The 17,813-nt window shown below is 39.1% G+C and overlaps 1 pseudogene; it reads left to right on the top strand.

The window, feature by feature from the left end:
- The first annotated feature begins 914 nt into the window (after positions 1 to 914).
- Positions 915 to 17,813, top strand: part of LOC114701552 — a 70,968-nt pseudogene continuing 54,069 nt past the window's right edge.

The raw sequence follows: 17,813 nt of genomic DNA, 5'->3' as shown, positions 1-17,813 counted from the left end.
TCTTTCCACCATAAGAGTACTGGGGATTGAATTCAGGCTTGGTAGAAAGTGTCCTCACCTGTTGTGCCATTTCACAGGCTCTTTTTAAAAAACAATTTGTTTTATTATTTGTGTGTGTAAGTAGTACATGTGTATAAGCACAGGTGCACATGTGCCATGGTGCTTGAGCGTCGAGGTCAAGAGACAACTCTCAGAAGTGGTTTCTCTTCTTGCATTGTATGATCCAGAGAGTGAGGGTTTAGAGGTTCCTTGCAAGGGAATAGTTCAAGTGAGGCAAGAAGGAAATCCAGTTCAACCAACTTAGTTAGCCAGTGTTGGGTCAAACTCTTGGAGTCTGACTCCAAACAGTTTATTTTTGACATTTTTAAACATAGTACAACCATTGGGAAAAAATTTCTGGTGACAATGATCACAATAAAGTTTAGGGCATGACTACATTGAAACTCTTTTACAAAGTACATGTCTTTTTACAAAGTACCTGTGACCTCTTTCATAAGAATGGCTTCTATTGATTGAGAAACAATGTTCAGGAGTCTGGGGAGAGTCTAGTCTGGGAGATTCAGGTGAGACCTGGCCCTACAGGAGTAAAGATCACCAGGTTTTAACTACATCCATTTCCAGCTTTCCAAGCAGAAACAGGTATAAATCCTTCTGTTGAAGAGAGAAGCCTGTGTGTTTATTTTAACATTCCTGCTTTCTCTCATGCTGTCTGTGAGCACATGTGATGTTACTCACTGAGCTATATCATTGGTCTGCCTTGGTTTTTGAGACAAGGTCTCTCGCTATGATCTGGGGCTCTTCAATTATCCTGGGCTGATTGACCAGCAAGACTCAAGGATCTGCCTGTCTTAAAATTTCTTGGAACTGTCTATGTCCATCAAACCATTGAAATTTGTAGATTGTTGAAATTAGCAATGTTACAAAAAAATTATGAGTTGGCAGACAATGAGATAGCTCAGTGGGTAAGGCAACCTGCCTTCAAGACTGATGACCTGACTTTGACCCCCAAAACCTGCATGTTGGAAGGAGAGAATTGACTTCCAGTGTCCTATGTATGTGCATGTGTGCACACACAACCCACATGAATCAACGTAATTAAAGATTTTTAGATCATTAATTGAATGTTTATAAAACTATTAAGAGGAAATAAAAATACATGTACTGAATACATGTACATCCTGTACCAAAATAATTTAAGGAAGGATGATTTTCTCTGGCTTACAGTTTTTAAAAGAAAATAAGCTCCATCTTTTGGTGTGGTGAAGTGGCTACAGGAAGACAAGGCATCAGGAGCGTGAGGTAGCCAGTCACATTGCATCTGTAGGAAGCAAAGAGATAAATGAATGCTAGTGTTCAGTTTGCTTCCTCCTTTTTATTCAGTCCGGGACCTCAGTTCATGGAATGACAGCCCATATTCAGAGTAGGTTTTTCTTTCTTCGTTAAACTTCTTTGGAAATGTCCCCATAGACTCTCCTAGAGGTGTGTCTCCTAGGTGATTCTGATCCCAGTTTCAGTGAGCCCTTGTACTCTGACTTTTCGTTTGTTCTCATCTTAGAACAATTCAACTTGCACATGGCTACCACTGTAAGGCAGCTGATTTCGGCTAAACTTTTCCAGGCATTATTTGATGGTGCACAATATATTCTTTCATAAAGAGAAATAATAAAAATCAGTCAAGTTCACACTAAAGATTAACCATCACACTAACAAACCCTAAAAAGCATTTTCTTTCAGGTAGACAGCCCCCAAATTTTGGGGAAGATGAAAATAGATTTTCATGATTTATCCTGTGTATATATGTACATATATATGTATAGAATTTTAAATGTAGGTTCCATAGTATAGAAAATGTGTTATTTGTATTTCTGGGTTTACTAATATAGTAATTGCCAGTTTTGACTGTTTATTCTGACTCTGCAGGTATATTTGAATTCTCTTATAGGTGGGGATTATTACTAGTATAGGAAAAAAGGTTAAGATAGTTATTAATAATCATAAAACTCTAAACTCTAAAACTTAGAATACTGATAGTTACTACATTCTATTTTTCTACATTAAAATATTTCTAATTTGTGTGCTAAGTGATCTTTATTTAAATTCCTTTATTTATTTATTTTTTAGGTGTGGAATATCAAGCAAATGATTAAGTTGACACAAGAACATATAGAGGCCCTATTGGACAAATTTGGTGGGGAGCATAATCCACCATCAAATATACTTGGAGGTAAGGTTTTTTAGTATCTCTTTATAGTAATTTTGAGGGAAAATTTATAAAAATGTTTTTATAGTAGTAGTTTGGTTATTTTAGAGAGTAAGAATTAGAAACATACTGGAAGAATTAGCTTTACCTGTTTTTATTTCTTAGTCTTGTTTTTTCACTTGTTACAATCTACATGGGTTAGTTTTATTTGGGAAATGTCAAAACTGAGAGGGATGTCCCCTATAAACTTAAATATTGTCTGAATTTAAAAAAAGACCTGGGCAGTGGTGGTGCACGTCTTTAATCCCAGCACTTGGAGGCAGAGGCAGGCGGATCTCTGTGAGTTCGAGCCAGCCTGGGCTACAGAGTGAGATTTCAGGAAAGGTGCAAAGCTACACAGAGGAAGAGAAATCACACTATTTTGGTAGTCAGCAAAATGAGTTACATACTGGAACGTGGAATGGTTTTGTAAAATATCTTTTCCAAAATAAGTTCCCCATAGTTGGTTTCTGCCTTCTCATAGATACAATTTATAATATTGGGATGGCCCAACATTGTTCAGTCTTAATGCTTAATAACGATGCCTTGGACTTGTGTCCACCTTCAGTTATAAATCTGTAGTTAACTATTGTTGATAGTCATGTGAGACACTAGGTACTATATAATCAAGCTTGTTCTTAGTTTCCTTCTGAAAGTCAGTCCATTTCTCAGCAAGCAAGCTGTTGTGGAATCTACAGCCAACACTGCTTAGCACACTTCCATTGTCTTTCTCCATAACTCTTGCTCAGTTATAATCACACACAAAGGTGATCTAAATTATAAAAGACCAGAGCCATGCTGGCACATGCCTTTTAGAAGGCAGAATTTTAGAAGGCAGAGCAGATGGATCTCTGTGAATTTGAGGCTAACCTAGGCTATATAGCGAGTTCAGGACAGCCAAGGCTACACTGGGAGACTCTGCAACAAAAGATCAGGTTAACATTTAGCTTCAAAACCCAGAGATTTTTAAAGCATGGTTTGAATGACTTCTAACTAAATTTTCTAATTTAGCAACCTAATTATTTTTTAAGGACAAATTAAGTCTTCATTATTTGGGGAGAAAGTTAAGTTTTGTGTTTATAAAACAAATCTTGGAACTTTGGAACACTAACTAAACTGTTCTCTTTGACTTCTTTATATGACTTACTTCAGATCACACTGTTGCTTGTGGTATCAATGCCAGGACTAGAATTCCTGTCCCAGATACTGTTAGTGTACTTTCACTTGTATATATAGTATAGGAGGCCAAGCAAGAAAGTCAGAAGGAGGTATATAACCTTAGTGAAACTGGTTGTTCTGTTTACCAAACTTAAAAGCATAAGTAGCAGTTTGTCTCCTTCTGTTTATTGGGAATTTTCCACGTTTGAAACAATGAACATGTCTATTTACAGTTGTGATGGATTGCTTTAGCCATACAATACTTCTCAAACATTTGAATACTTGAAAATTGATTAGTAAAAAGCAAAAACATTTATGCTTACTCTTATTTTGTGCCTGTGCTATGTTAAATCCTTTAAATACTTAATTTCCATTTTATAGGTGAAACAAGAGGTTAAGTAACTTATCTCAAGTGATACTATTGATAAGGGGAAGCAGGCAGATATCTAACTCATAAGTCTGTGATAATGATCACTGCCTTATACTGCTGTTTTGCTATCCTGTTGTGTCTCTCCTCTTACTTCATCACCAGGCAGCTCTTATTTAAGCTAAACATTTCTAATTTTCTTAACCATTCTTTGTGATATAATTGTTGACCTTTTATTAGATGTATTTGATTGGTTTCCTTTTAGAATTAGGCATACAAACTTGAATTGTATATTCAATATATATGTAACATCAGAGTAAAATTTAATGGGTTATTTTATTAGTATATGACAAAGAAGTAGATTCTTATTCTCATGAACTAGTACTACACAATACAGCTACATTGAGTATTTGTGAAATATTTTAGGAAAAATGAGAATAGTATTACATGTAATAATTTAAAAATTGAGTTTATCATTACAAAATAGCATATTTCCTGACATAAATTAAGTGTTCTACAAATAGGGATATTCAGTAAATACCTGCTAATATTTGTACTGTTTGTGGTGATAAAAAAAAAAACAAACAAACATGTGTAAGAGGCAAAAATCTGTCTCTTCAAATAGCTTGTGCTTCATTGGGGGGTGGGAAGTGTAGACAGTGACATACAAAGACCTTAGAATATACACTTATTACCACTTGCTACACGTGAAGAAGACTGACAGGAGATTGGTGCTTAGCTGTGGAAACCTGACACTCAGATACTGAGATTTGAAGGCCGTAAGTCAAAAGCCAGTTCTCCTGATGACCCACTGAGGTGCACCCTTCTTCATGTTTTCAGTTTCACTCCCTAGAGTCTTGTTGTTTTTTGGGTGTGTTGTTTTGTTTCGTTAGAATAAAACATACATTGAATTTACCACTTTTTTTCTTGTATTAGTTATAAGCTTTTTTAATTTTAGACAAAAAGAGAGGAAATGTGGTGATATTGTGTTCCCCAAAATATTGTGTACTCTAATAAATTTATTTTTATTAGAAAATATTTTTTCATGATGTTAGCAGATTCAGCACAGCCAGACTGTTACACAGAGAAACTCCATCTCAAAACAAACAAACAAAAGGCTGGAGAGATGGCTCAGAGGTTAAAAGCACTGGTTGCTCTTCCAGAGGTCCTGAGTTCAATTCCCAGCAACCACATGGTGGCTCACAACCATCTGTAATGAGATCTGATGCTCTCTTCTGGCCTGCAGGCATATATGTAGGCAGAACCCTGTATACATAATAAATAAATCTAAAAACAAACAAACAAAACAAAAACAAGTATCTTATTTTGTAACCATCACCATAATCCATCTCCAGCACCTTTCATCACCTATCTTTTTTATTTTACATATTAACTACCAAATCTGCATTTTCTTCTCCCCATAGTCTGTAGTAACAATGATTTTACTCCTGTGTCTGTGAATTTGACTGTTATAATGGAATCATACAGCGTTTGTCCTTTTGTGACTGGCTTATTTTACTTAGCATGTTTTCAAGGATTATACATGTTGTAACATGGATAGTACATGTGTAAAAATTTCCTTCCTTGCCAGGGGAAATACTTGTGGTAGAATGCTTGCCTGATTTCTGGATGATTGGATTACTTTCACCTTTACTCATTATGGAAAATGCTGAGATGAGCATGGGGAAAGATAATTGAGTTCTTGCTTTCAATTCTTAAAACAAATTTTAACATTATATTTATTTACCGAACACACTGCACACACCACAGTGCATGTCTGGAGGTCAGTAAGCAACTTGGGGGAGTTAATTTTCAGGTCATCAGGCTTAGTGGCTTTAAAATCTCTGTTATTTGAAGCTGATGTTAACCTGATCATTTGTACTGTAGGTTTATTTTGTGTACAACTAACTAATGATTAGAGATGAGCCAGAATTATAAGAAAGGGCAGAGAAGGTGTGGTGAGCAGTGTGGTTCTTAGCTTGACTGGCCCTCATGTCTTTGAGTTTATACCCAGAAATAGAATTGCAGGATCATAAAGTGATTCTATTTAATTATTTAAAGGAAACTCTCATACTTTTTATTGGTTTGTTTGTTTGTTTGTTTGTTTGTTTGTTTGTTTTGAGATGGGGTTTCTCTGTCTTAACAGTCCAGGCTGTGCTGGAACTCACTTTATAGACCAGGCTTGTCTTGAACTCACAGAGATCTACCTACCTCTCCCTCCCAAGTACTGGAATTAAATGCATGCGCCACTGGTGCCTGGCTCTCATACTATTTTATATCATGCCTATACCACTTTACTTTCTTACCATCAATAAATGCACAGGATTGTACTTTCTCAACATCCTCACCAACACTGAATATTTTGTATTTTAGCTTTTATAATAACCATTGTAATGAATATAAAATGTTATTCTCTTGTGGTTTTGCTTTGCATTTCCCTAATGATTATGATGTTAAGATCTTTTTACAGTTTATTGGTTATGTGGATGTCTTCTTTGGAGAAATGTTTTTGTAAACCCATTGTCTAATTTATAATTGGATTGTTTGGTTTTAGTTTCTGAGTTGCAGTTCTTTTTTAAAAATTAATTAACTTGCTTATTTATTCATTCATTCATGTTTGTGGACCAGAAGACAATTTTCAAGAATTGTTCTCTCCTTCCATCTGTGTTGGTCCTAGGGATCAAAACTTAGATTGTTAGGTTTGGTAGCAAGTATCTTTATTCACTGAACCATCTTGCCAGCCCTCTTTTATATTCTTTTTTATGCCTAAGAATATCGTGACATTCTCATTCAGACTACTGCAGGTCAGTCCCTGGCCAAATAGGCTTATGGCCATATCATAATGCAAAATTCATTTAACCCAACTTCAAGTCCAAAGTCTCTTCTGAGACTCTAGGTCATCTCTTAATTGTAACCCTTATAAAATCAAAAAGCAAATGATATACTTCCAATATATAAGGCACAGAATTTATATTACCATTCCACAAGGGTAGAATGGAAGCGTGGTGAAAAAATATAGGACAAAGCAAAACCAAACCCAAGAGTATAAAATTCTGTAGCTCCTATGTCTGATGTCTGGGACTTGAGTTTCAAAGGATTTCAATGGCTCGGCCCACCAGATTTTCTGCCTGTAACATACATTTCTCTCTCTCTTGGACTGATTCTACTCCCTGTTATGCAACTCTTTTTGGCAAATATCTCACATCTCTGATATCTCTAACATCTTGTGATCTCCAGTGCAACTCAGGTTTCACTTTCATAGCTTCACACAATTTGAAATTTATCTTGCTTGTTGATCTATGGTTCACCTGTCAACCACCATAATCCTAAAGAAAGAAAAAAAATGTGTTTGCCCTTGAAAAATTCTTTCCAGGATTTCTTCTACTTCTCTAATTTTCCTATATATTTTCAATTAATGAATTTGAATATCTTCTCTGTGGAAGAGATAGTGTTAAATGCTTTAAAAATTATTTTACGATTCTTTGTTTTATATGTGTGTATGTGTGTATGTGTGCACACACAAATGTCTGTGCATGAATATGTACCATGTTGTACATGAGGTCAGAAGACAATTTTCAGGAGTTATTTCTCACTTTCCATCATGTGGTCCCAAGGATTGAACTCAGGCTTGGTGGCATGTGCTTTTAATGCTGAGCCATCTAGCTCTAGCTCTAGCTAGCATCTAGCTAGCTCTAGACGCTTTTTCTACTTGTTTCTGTACCTGATATATGGAGTCCAGAATTGACGAGATAACTGCTTCATGGCAGCTAGGAAGCGAAGAGAAAAACAAGAAGGAGGTAGAAATTTAGAAGGAGCTCTTCAAAGGCAGACCTAGTCTTAATACTCACTAGACAGAGGCAAGCTGTAAGTTCCACATCAGCCAATACTGAAGTACTACATATTAGAAACCCTATCTTTAAAAAAGAAATGTTCCTAATAGTCTTATTACCGTTATACTAGGTCTTGCCTCTTACAGGTTCTACCACTATAATAAAAAGGGCACTGCCTTTAACATGTGGCCTTTGGGGGTCATTTTAGATCCAAACCAAAACAGTCATCAACATAGCATTCTTAAAAATATGTTGGCAATCTTTTTCATCTTGAGATGTCAAACTGTAAACACTGAAGACACGTTTCAATTTCTACAATGAGAAGAGTACCAGAATATAGGTCGGTTCATTGTTATATATCTGGTGGACAGTTAAAATTTTCATTAGATTAATATGAGATTAAATTCAGTAAGAATAATTTTAATAATGGGCATGGTATTGCACACCTCTAATCCAGGTACCTGGGAGGCTGAGACAAAGCAAATTCAAAGCTAGTCCAGGTAAGTTAGCAACTCTGTTTCAAAATCAGAAAATTAAGATCAAGGATTGAGAATAGTTAAGTAGTAGACTATTTGCCTAGAATGCATGGCACCCTGGTTTCAATTATCAGTACAGAAAAGGGGGGAGGGGTAAACTTAACGACTTGGATGCAGTAGATCTCTGTAAAGTATTGAAGCCATAACCATAAGCTCTAAAACATTTCCATTATTTCTCAAAAGAAATTCTTTATCCATTAGCATCTGTTCCCTTCAGTCCTTGAAATGACTGATCTTTTGTCTCTGTAGATTTGCCTATATTGTAGACATTTTGTAAGTGGCCTTTTGTGACTGGATGCTTTTGCTTAACATAATGTTTTCACAGTTTAACCTTGCTGTGGCATGGATTAGTATTTCATTTCCTTTTTTGACCAAATAATTACCATGTGGACTTTTTTAACTTGTCCAACAACTGAATAATATTCAGTCCTGTTCAACTTACTGGATGTTAAGTTATTCCACCATGGACATTCACACCATAGATTTTCTGTGAGTTGTTTTGTTTTAATTCTCTTGGTTGTATGTCTAGGAATAGAATTACTAGGTCTTGTGATAATTCCTACAATTTGAAGAACTGCCAGATAATTTTCCAAAGCCTCGACACTATTTTACATCCCCATTGGTAATGGTTGTGAGTTCAGTTTCTTTGCATCCTTATCAGCACTTGTTATACTCTCATGACCTTTTCATTGTAACCATTCTAGTAGGTGTGGATTAGTATCTCAGTTTGGTTTGGTTTTCAATTCACTAGTCAGAAATGGTTTTGAGCATCTTTCATGTACTAGGCTATTTGTGTATCTTCTTCTAAGAAATGTCTATTCAGATCCTTTACTCTATTTTGTGGTTTTTGGTTTTTTTGGTTTTTTTGGTTTTTTTTTTTTTTTTTTTTTGAAGACAGGATCTCTCTTAGCCCTGGCCGTCCTGCGAACTCATTATGTAGACCAGTCTGGCCTGGAACTCAGAGATTCACCTGACTCTGCTTCTTGAGTGCTGGATTAAAGGTGCCACCACACTAACAACCACTCCTTTTTTTTTTTTTCTTCATTTTATTTACTTATATTTTATGTATCAGTGCTCTGCATGTATACCTCTGTGCCAGAAGAGGGCATCAGATCCTATTATAGATGGTTGTGAGCCACCATATGGTTACTGATTATTGAACTCAGGACCTCTGGAAGAGCAGCCAGAGATTTTAACCACTGAGCCATCTCTCCAGTCCCTCTTTTTTTTTTTTTTTTACATTTTTTAACATAATTTTTTATTGATTTTTTTTTTTTTACAGGGGGAATTTTGCATCATGCACCCACACATTTACCAGTCCCTCCCTATGTGCCCCTCACCCCCGTAGCGTCCCTCCCAAAGAAAAAATTTAAATATTAATTAAAAACAAAACAAAAAAAAAACCACTTCACTCCTCCATCTTTCCTGCCTCCTCTTCATTTGTCTTGGGGACATTGGGAGCCACAGTGTGTCACGCAGTATACTCCTGTCCACTCAGCTTTACTTGCAAATGTTCATTTCAGTGAGGGGTTGGTCTGGTTCAAGGCCTCTGGCATCTGGTACACCATCAATACTGGATCCACAAAAGAAACTCTTCTTGGATATCCTGCTATTACCCCAAGTCATGGAGATACTACGGCTATGGTTTCATGGGACCAGTCCCTTCAAACACTCCAGCAGGACATAGATGATCTGAGTAGATGTTGATATGCCAACTCAAAGCCCTGGATGTGGGTCTGGGTGGGAGGTAGCTGATTTGGTCAGTCTAGACTGCTGGAACCATTCCCTTCAGTCGAGGGGTGGGGCCGGCTGTTCTACTGCAGTGGCCATTGAGGGGCAGGGCTAGCTTTCCCAGGGCCAGCGAAGGACAAGGCCTACTCAGCATGGCCCTTGGATTTCAACACACATGGTTCATATGACCCCCTGTGGTAACATGGTCTACAGAGATCAACACAGACTCCAGCTACAGCAGGACCACAGACCTAGACATGGCCCTTGGCAGCAGCTTGGACCCGGATGTCACCTTGGCCCCAGTGGCAGAACCGGCCACCCAGATCAATATGGCCCTGGTGGCAGCATGGTCCTCAGACAACAACATGGTCTCAGGTGGCTGATTAGACCCCAGGTATTCATACAGCCCTTGGTGGTAACAGGAGCCATAGACATCAACTCAGACTCTGCCTGGTGTAGGGCCATGGGCCCAGACATAGCCCTCAGCAGCTGCTCGGGCCACTCAGATTGGCATGGCCATGGGTGGCAGCCCAGGTCTTGGACATTCTTGTGGGCTTCAGTGGCAGCACAAGCCACAGACATCAACACAGACCCCAGTGCAGTAGGACCATGGGACCCAGACATATCCGCAACAGCAGCTTGGACCCAGATGTTACCATGACCTCAGGTGGTGGCTCAAACTCCAGCATGTGCACAGCCTTTGATGGTAACAGGAGCCTTGGACATCAACACAGACCTTGGCTGCAGTAGGGTCATGGACCCAGTCATGGCTCTTGGCTGCAGCTCAGGCTCAGATGTCACCATGGCCCTGGGTGCAGCACAGGTCACTCAGATCAGCCTGGCCCCGGTAGCAACATGGGCTCTTGGACACCAACATGGACTCAGGTGTCTGTTCAGACGCCAGGCATATGTTCAGCCTTCAGTGGTAACTGAAGCCATGGACATCAACACAGACCCTAACTGCTGTAGGGGCCATGGACCTAGAAATGGCCTTTGGTAGTAGCTTAGACCCAGATGTTATCATGGCTCCAGGTGACAGCACAGGCCACTTAGCTCAGCATGGTCCCAGAGGCAGCAAGACCCTCAGACACCAATGTTGCCACAGATGGCAGCTGAGATACCAGGCATCCATGTGGCTTTTGGTGTGGCAACATGGGCCATAGACATCAACACAGACCCCAGCTGCAATAGGACCATGGACCCAGACATGGTCCTTAGCAGGCAGCCTGGCCCCATACATCACCATGGCCCCTAGTGGCAGAATAGGCCACCCAGATCAATATGACACAGCTGCAGCATGGCTCTTAGGCACCAACATGGCCTCAAGTGGCGGGCCAGGCCCCGGCAATTTGCACGGCCTTCGGTGGTAACAGGAGCAACAGCCGTAACTCAGACCCTGGCTGCAATAGGGCCATGGACCCAGACATGGCCCTCAGCTGTAGCTCAGGCCAGGATGTCACCATGGCACCAAGGTGGCAGAGCAGGCCACTCAGATCACAATGGCCCCTGCAGTAGCACAGCCCTTGGACACTAATATGGCCACAGGTTGTAGCAGGAATTTTAAGAGTTCTTATTAATAAAATCAAACCTGAGGCGAGTTATTGGGGTCCATGCTGGTAGATCAGAGAGACAGAACAAGCCACAGCTATCTCACCTCGCCGGATCCTCAGCTGGTCTTGTCTCCTCAGACTGGAGGCCTCTGAGTCCTCATCCGGAATGAATCTCAGCTGAACTGAACCAGCCAAATGCTTAACCAGCCAAATACTTAACCAGCCAAATGCCTCTAGTTTCTGGTCCTCACGCCTTATATATCTTTATGCTTTCTACCACCACTCCCTGGGATTAAAGGCTGGCTTTCTGGGATTAAAGGCGTGTGTCACCATGCTTGGCTATTTCCAATGTGGCCTTGAACTCACAAAGATCCAGAGGGATTTCTATCTCTGGAATGCTAGGATTAAAGGTGTGAGTGCCACCATTTTCTAGCCTTTGTATTTAGTGGCTGTCTGTTCTCTGACCCCAGATAAATTTATTAGAGTACACAATATTTTTGGGGAACACAATACCACCACAACAGGTGGTTGCCCAGACCCCAGGCATCCATATGGCCTTAAGTGACAACAAGGGCCACGGATGTGAACACAGATGCCTGCTGGGATAGGACCACAGATACAGACATGGCCCTTGACAACAGCCTGAGCCCAGATGTCACCATGGCCCAGGGTGGCAAGTAGGCCATCCACATCAGCCTGTTCCTCATTGCCTTAACTTCTTCAGTTCCACCTCTTTCTACAGTACATGAACCAGTTTACTTCTCTTTTTCTCCCATTTCTCCACCATATATTTGCTCTTCATAGTGGTGCCTACCTGCCTGGTGCTGCAAGGATGTCTTCAGCCAGCCCAGGCCATGAGAACCCGGACAGGCCCGTGTCCCTCTTTTGATTTTTGACTTTGAGACAGCATCTCACCTAAAGTTGCATAGGCTGGCTCTGAGCTCTTTCTGTAGCCTAGTGCTCATTTGGTAGCTTTGATCTTGAGAATAAATTTGAACATAACATTATTTTCAAAATGAATTAAATGTTAGGAGATTTTAGGATTCAAGGGAAAATAGAAAAAGAATAAATATTATAAAGAGTGTGATTTTTTTTTTAATGTTCAAATGGTAGTTTTAAGAACCAGACAATTTTTAAGGGTCTTTTTTTGTGTGTGTGAATAGGTAATAGAATTAATTGGTGGCCTGGTTTTATTATTTCCTCCAGCAATGGACAGTAGTATGAGCCCCTATTATTATCTTTATTATTATTATTAATTATATTTTATATTATTATTCCTTAGAAGCCAGTTTGTTTTCTTTCTTTTTTTTTTAATTTTAATTTCTATGAAGCTTTATTATCAATCTACCATACAGAGACAAAGCCCAATACCCCTCCCTCAACAAGCAAGCTGAATAACATTTAACAAAATGAGCCACTTTCTTAATAATACTGGGAAAAAAGCAAAAAAAAAAAAAAAATGAATGTTAAAAGGAAAAAAAACAAAACCCAAAACCACCAAATCACAACACTTGGAAGCCTGGAAACTGGAAGTAAAAGCTACAAGTCCCAGGCCAGAGACAAAACATCTACAATATAAAGTAAGAACCCCAAAAATGGCTGTGGTGGAGACAGAGGGATTAATGAGGCTGTCATCCCCAGCCAAACCATGATACACTCTCAAAGATACCCAGAAGAGAGTTTGAGCTTCTCCAGTGCTTTCAAAGTTTCAGGGAGCCCTGGGCTCTCGTACCAAGTTTTGTACTGGCAGAACAGGAGGCTGATGCGAGGCCCAGTCTGTTCTTGAGTACAGCATTTTCAGCCTGGGCGCAAGCGCAAATCCCCTCCTTTGAAAAGGGCAGCCGTTGAAATAAAAGCTCCATGGGCACTCTTGGCTCTCTGGTTCTAGCTTGCTGTCACATGACTTGTACACACTGTGCCAGTTTGTTTTCTAATAAGAGATTGGGGTAGATCTTGATCGGAATGGAAGTTGAGGAACTGGGAGAGGTTGAATATAATTAAAATTTTACAAAAAATGGAATTTAGGCAAATTAATCAAAAAAAGAACAAGAATTAGCTAATCAAAACATGCAATTGATGGTGGTGTTGGAATAATAATCCATAACAACACAGGAAAGAATACAGTAAGGCCCAAGTCTAGGAATGCCGTGAAAGGTATTAATGTTGACCTGAACCTATCATGTGCTAGTAAGGTGTACAGTCAAGGTGGAATAGTGTTCATTCAAGGGTGTGAACATTCCAGATTGTGATCCTGGCATCAATTCAATCTCTGTAAATTATGTAGTATGAGTGTCTCAGGGTCTTGAAGGCAAAACGGAAATAAATGCCTTTAGAGACAAGATACAGATATTTCTAACGAAAAGATATTAGAAGAGTAATCAGATTTGACAGTTAGGATTACTGTAACTGTGATGAAATACTATGACCAAAGCAACTTTAAAAGGAAAGGGTTTATTTGCCTTACATATTCCTAGTCACAGTCCATTGAGGGAAGCTGAGGCAGGGAACTCAGACAGGAAAGAACCTGGAGGCAGGAGCTGATCCAGAGACCAAAAAGGAGTGCTGCTTAATGGCTTGCTCCTCGTGGCTTGCCCAAACCTGCTTCCTTTTTTGAATTTTTTTTTTCCTTTTACTGAAAATAGATTGTTGGTCATATAATATTTCCTGATTATGATTCCCCACCCTCTGATCCTCCTAGATCTTCCCCACTTCTCCCATCTAGATCCACCCCCTTCCTATTTCTCAAAGGAAACAATCTTCTAAAGGAATAATAATAAGATAAAATAAGCACTAAACAATCGGAATAGGACAAAACAAACAAGATCTTGTCCCTTGCCCATCTCCCCAGTCTTGTTTCCCTTGTGTACTTATTATTCATTTAAATTTTACAGATGTGTATCAACCTCTTGCTGTTTCCTACATATGACATAACATTCAGCTATGCTTTTTCCCTCCAATATCTTTTTGTTGTTGTTAGTTTTTGTTGTTGTTTTACTTTTTGAGACAGGTTCTTCTGTGTAGCCCTAGTTGTCCTGAAACTCACTCTGTAGACCAGGCTGGCCTTGAACTTAGAGATCTGCTTGCCTCTGCCTCTCAACTGCTGAGATTAAAGACGTGCTGCTACCACCCAGCTTTCCCAGTATCTTAAAGATATCTTACTTCTTACTTGGTTATAAAATTCTTCTGTTCACTCTTGCTATTTCTTCCATCCTTATAAGTGTCTTCCTAAGCCCTGCCTCATTTCACATTCTTACCTTTATAGCAGAAATGCTATTTCTTATGAATAATACACAAATAAAAATACATCCATTCTGTTTCTTATAGCACAGTAATCTTTTTAAAATGTTTACTTAGTGTATTGTGTTATGATGTGCTCATGTGGCAAGTCCATTGCACATGCATGTGGGTGGTTAGAAGAAAACTGTCAGGAGTTGATTCTTTCCTTCCATTGTGGGTTCGTAGGGAGCAAACTCAACTCAAGTCTTGAAGCTTACTCAGCTAGCACTTTTACCTGCTGAGCCATCTTCTAGCACTAGTAAACTTGTGAGAAATGGAAAATGCCATATTAAAATCTTTAATTCTCCTTGTAGAGTTTCATAAATGTTTGTTGTACTACATCTATTTAAGATGGTAGGGAACAATAGTAGATTATGGGCTAAAGGATTTCACTGTCTGAAAGAACTGAACATTTCTATTCCAATTATTTATATCTCTTTACTTTCAGTATCATGCTGTTTCTTAGAATTTGGTAATTTATATGGTAGGTCATTTGACTCTTTAGCCCTTGTCAAATGGAATATATATGAGGATATACTGTTAGTGGCCCAGAGTTTCCTATAGTTTCAGGGATCAAATCAATTTTTACTTGCTACGCAACATTTGATGGCGGATGGAAGTAATTTAGGAATCTATAATGAGAAGTGGTTCTTTAAAAAGAATAAACTATTTTAACTGATAACTATAGCTATTTCAGAAAGGAGATAGTAGCTACAAATCATCCAAGTCCCACCAAGGTTCATTGTTGAACACTGAGATCAGTGTGAATTTGCTCTCTGGTACTGTGTAACTCATTCCTGAATTTTAACAAAGCTACAATAACCACTTCCTTTCCATTCTCATTCTCATTCTCATTCTCTCTCTCTCTCTCTCTCTCTCTCTCTCTCTCTCTCTCTCTCTCTCTCTCTCTTTCTCTCTCTCTCTCTGTGCCCATTCTCACATACATGCTCATTCATGTTACCACTTTACATTCAGAGTCACACAAATGGAATCATCTATTTCAACTAAGTATAGCAATGATTGTTTGTTGCCAAAGTCTGTGAAACTTGATATGCCTGCAACTTTTCTGGAAAATAGAATTATATAAAGGAAGAAACACCTATCCTTGATGCAGTGTAATACTTTATACATATTTTGTCTTATGCTAAACTTGTGGTTTGGAAAAAAAAAAAATTACTCTTTTACCAGAAAATTGGGAAATACTATTTTTTAAATTAACATTTATGGAGCATGTAGATACATGTAGATCAAGTTTCCCAACATAATAAAGTAATGTCCTATAACATATTTTTCCATTGAATAGTGAGAGTATTGGTAGTATTTTCAGTATTTACTTTGTAATTTGTAGCTTAAACCCTGTTTTACATTATAAAGAAGTTATAATCAAAGACTGAAGTCATATGTCTTTTGTGACTGTCAAAGCAAACTCTAGGTTCTCTATGTGACTCTCCTTTATTTTATAGGCCTATGAAGAGTACACCAGCAAGCTAGATGCCCCTCCAGCAAAGAGAGCAACAGCTGTTGGAGTCCCTGGGGAATGGAAACTGAGTTTCTGTTTCTAGCTCCGCATCAATGGACACGGTTACGTCCTCCCTCTTCTTCTAGCCTTTCAGTGCTACCTTCATCTCTTTCAGTTTTTCAAACTGCCCACAGTATGGATCACGAAACAACCCCAAGTCACCCCAGAAACCTATTGTTAGAGTCTTCTGCCCAACAAACAGAGGACAGTGGTGAGTCGATATTTACTGTAGTCAGTTTGCTGTTTCTTTGTGTTGGACATTATTATCACTGAATATTCAGAGCCATGCAAATGGAACCATCCATTTCAAACGAGGAGAGAAAAGACATGATTGTTTTGTGTCAAAGTCTATATAGTTACCAGATTTCTTTCTTTTAAAATTTTATTTACTTATTTGTTTTTGGTTGGTTGGTTGGTTGGTTGGTTTTTTTTGTTGTTATTGTCGGCGGTTTTTTTGTTTTTTTTTTTTTTTTTTTTTTTTTGAGACATGGTTTCACTATGTAGCCTTGGCTGGTCCAGAACACACTACGTAGATGAGGCTGGCCTCCAACTAATAGAGATCTGTCTGCTCTGCCTCTCAAGTGCTGGGATTAAAGGTGTGTGGCAATCCATCAAACTTCATTGGCACTTAAATGTAAGTGCCAGTTAAGAGTCGGTTAGGAGACTGAAGAGCTGGCTCAGCAGTTAAGAGCACTGGTTGCTCTTACAGAGGTACCTGGGTTCAATTATCTGCACTTGTATGTTGAACCATAACTATCTGTAATTCCATTTGTGGGGATTTAATGCCCTCTTCTGGCCTCCAAGGATACCAGGCACATATATGATGCGCTTTCAGACAAACAGGCAAAACACTTAAAAGCATAAAATAAAAATGAATAAATCTTTTTTTAAAGAGGTGATCAGAATTTTCATGATTTAAGCTTGTATCAGGTAAGATTCTTTCCTCTGAGTAATCTCCATTTTAAGTTGTCAGAAGTTAACTTTCAGTGCGCTTTAATTTTCTGCTCTTGTTTATATAAACTTTTTAAAAATTGTTGTTACACATGAACTATGAACGCAAAGGCTGAGGGACCCCCAGCTGGATCAGGCCCTCTGAATAGGTGAGACAGTTGATTGGCTTGATCAGTTTGGGAGGCAACTAGGCAGTGGGACCAAGTCCTGTGCTCATTGCATGAGTTGGCTGTTTGAAACCTGGAGCTTATGCAGGGACACTTGGCTCAGTCTGAGAGGAAGGGACTGGACCTGCCTGGACTGAGTCTACCAGGTTGATCGCAGTCCTCGGGGGAGGACTTGCCCTGAAGGAGGTGGAATGGGGGGTAGGCTGGCTGGGTAAGGGGAGGGTGGGGAGGGGGAGAATAGGGGACCCGTGGCTGATATGTAGAACTGAATGGTATTGTAAAATAAAATAATATTAAATAATAAATAAATAAATAAATAAATAAATAAATAAATTGTTGTCACAAGTATCATTGCCAGGTGGTACACGCCTTTAATACCCAGCACTGGAGAGGCAGAGGAAGGCAGATCTCTGAGTTCGAGGCCAGCCTGGTCTACAGAGAGAGTTTCCAGGACAGCCAGGGCTGTTACTCAGAGAAATCCTCCAACCT

This window comes from Peromyscus leucopus, unplaced genomic scaffold, assembly GCF_004664715.2.
Source record: "Peromyscus leucopus breed LL Stock unplaced genomic scaffold, UCI_PerLeu_2.1 scaffold_529, whole genome shotgun sequence".
Taxonomy (NCBI): Eukaryota; Metazoa; Chordata; class Mammalia; order Rodentia; family Cricetidae; genus Peromyscus; species Peromyscus leucopus.
This window is presented reverse-complemented; position numbering and strand designations above follow the sequence as displayed.